Source organism: Trachemys scripta, chromosome 14 (genome assembly GCF_013100865.1).
Source record: "Trachemys scripta elegans isolate TJP31775 chromosome 14, CAS_Tse_1.0, whole genome shotgun sequence".
NCBI lineage: Eukaryota > Metazoa > Chordata > Testudines > Emydidae > Trachemys > Trachemys scripta.
In genome coordinates, this window is record NC_048311.1 from 41,654,837 (window position 1) to 41,657,356 (window position 2,520).

The following is a 2,520-nucleotide window of genomic DNA, read 5'->3' on the forward strand; positions in this document are numbered from 1 at the left end:
GTCTGTATCGGTGCCTGCACTGGCTGAAGAGCGCGAGTGCCGATCTCCGGACAGACTGTCAGGACGCAGGGCACAAACCCTGAGTTGGCTGGAGCTCTATAATTAGCTGTTCCCAACCAATTATCCCCTGTAACCTCTTCCGGTGCTGTACCCGCCTTAACATGGAGTGTTGCATGATTGTAGGAGGTTAATATTATTAATTTGGATAATAGGGGTTATAGGCTTGCCAATTAATTTGATCAGAAGATAACAAGGTTCTTGGCCCAGAATTAGGCTACACAGAGTTTGCAAAGGACCCTTGGGGGTAGGACAGGATGCTCACACGGAGACAGATATCGCCTTAAAGACTTTTACCGAGATAAATGGAATAATAATTAATTAGTAATTAAATGGTAAAATAATTAGAATGACAAATGCAGAACTATTATTTTAAAGATACATCTGGTATTATCTACTATAAAGCTTTTGATTAATATACTTACACCCTTCCTTGATAACGTGGTGGTAAAAGAAAAAGAACCAGCCTCGCCTTTGGCCTACCAAGAGAGTTCAGGGCCAGGTTCCTTAATTTTCAAGTGGGAGGTGCAGAGTTTAGGAGACGCTAGAGCTAAGAGCTTGTCAAGGCTGTATCCCCACTTTGAACTTTAGGGTACAAATGTAGGGGCCTGCATGAAAACTTCTAAGCTTAACTACCAGCTTAGCTCTGGTCCACTGCCACCATCCCAATAATTCCCATCCCTGGGAAGCCTTGAGAAACCTTTACCAATTCCCTGGTGAATACAGATCCAAACCCCTTGGATCTAAAACAAGGAGAAATTAACCATCCCCCCTCCTTCCTCCCACCAACTCCTGGTGAATACAGATCCAACCCCCTTGGATCTAAAACAAGGAAAAATCAATCAGGTTCTTAAAAAGAAGGCTTTTAATTAAAGAAAAAAAGTAAAAATCACGCTCTTCAGCCAGTGCAGGCCGCGTCACAGACCAACCCGGCCACAACACCACAAACAATCTCAAGATGCCTTTGGGGTGTCCATAATTAAGCATCAAGCATTAATATTCGGGATTTGCAGCACTTAGTTATTTCTTAGTTCCTGTACATAAATGTGGTCTAACGGCTTAACCACTGCATGGCAACCTAATTGCTAAAGGCCCCCAGCACTCCCGTCTTGCAGAATCCTGTGGTGCACTGGATTTGTTTGTGGTTACCTGTTTGTCTCTCAGGAGGAGAGAACAAAATATCTGACCTGGGGCAGGTTATCTCCTTAGATCTACAGTGTTCAGCTACCTCCCAGCCTTCAGCATAACTCCCTCAACCAGGCCTTGTGCTAATGCGACGGGCTTTTAATCCTAGCAAGCTTAAGAACCCATTTCTTTATGTACACCTATTAGCCTCCCATGCATGGTCCAAGCTAAGAAGAAACACACCCCTGGTAAATCTTATAGGCCAATGCCATTATATCTCTAGCAAGTATAAACGTGCCTGTGAGACAGGGTCATAGATCATAAGATCAGGTCAGGGCTCAACACCCTTTCACCCAAGGACATAAAAATTCTGTTGCAGGTGACTAATCGATTGTTTCGCTGTTTGAAAAGGCTGCCTGGGTGTCCCGCTGTCTGTAGCAGGTCATGATCGTGAGTGCCGACTTCAGGGCAGACTGTCAGAAAACCGGGCAGGCACCCCAAGCTGCTGGTGTGTTCTATAATTAGATTTCACCAAGCCAGTAACAAAGGTGAACTCCTGGATCACAGTCCCCGTCTTACCAGGGAGTCACAGACAGTCCCCTTAGCCTCTCCCAGACAAACTGGGCTTTGAGATAAAATGGTCACTTACACCAAACATCACATCAAGTTGCTCCCATTCCCAAAAGACCAGTCACTTACCCCAGATCATCAGGTACTCCAAATCTTACACCAAAGACAACGCTGGCAGTAAACTAACTAAAGGTTTATTAGCTGAGAAAAGGGAGTGATAGTTACTGAGAGGTAAAGCAGATAAAATATATGTACAGAGGAGCCGCAGTTTGTAATTCCAAATAGTAGCAGTGATGTAATAAACTGCCAGTTTCTCAAAAGTCTTTTCAGGGAACCCAGATCGTCTCTGGTGTCGGAGAAAAACTGAGTTCTCACTATTTTTGTTTAGGTACAGCAAGTCAGAGGCTTTATTAACTCTCACATGTGCAGAGGAGAGAGCAAGCAGGTCTCTCCCTGGTAACTAATTACAGCAAGCATTTATACCTTTCATTACAGAAATAATGAGGGACAGCTGCATTTTGTTTATACATAGGCCATCTTGATATCTCATTTCCTTACTTGTTTTGACTCTTGCCTACATACAATTAGTTTCTATACCTTATCTACACAAGGTCTTCTACACCTTATCTATACTGAGGTCACAATGACTTCTTACACAACTCTTTCTCACCCGTCTCACACAATCCTCACACAATCCTCGCTTCTACAAATCTCGCATTATCATCAGGGTTATCAGGGTCACAGCTAGCTTGACTCTTGCTAACAAAG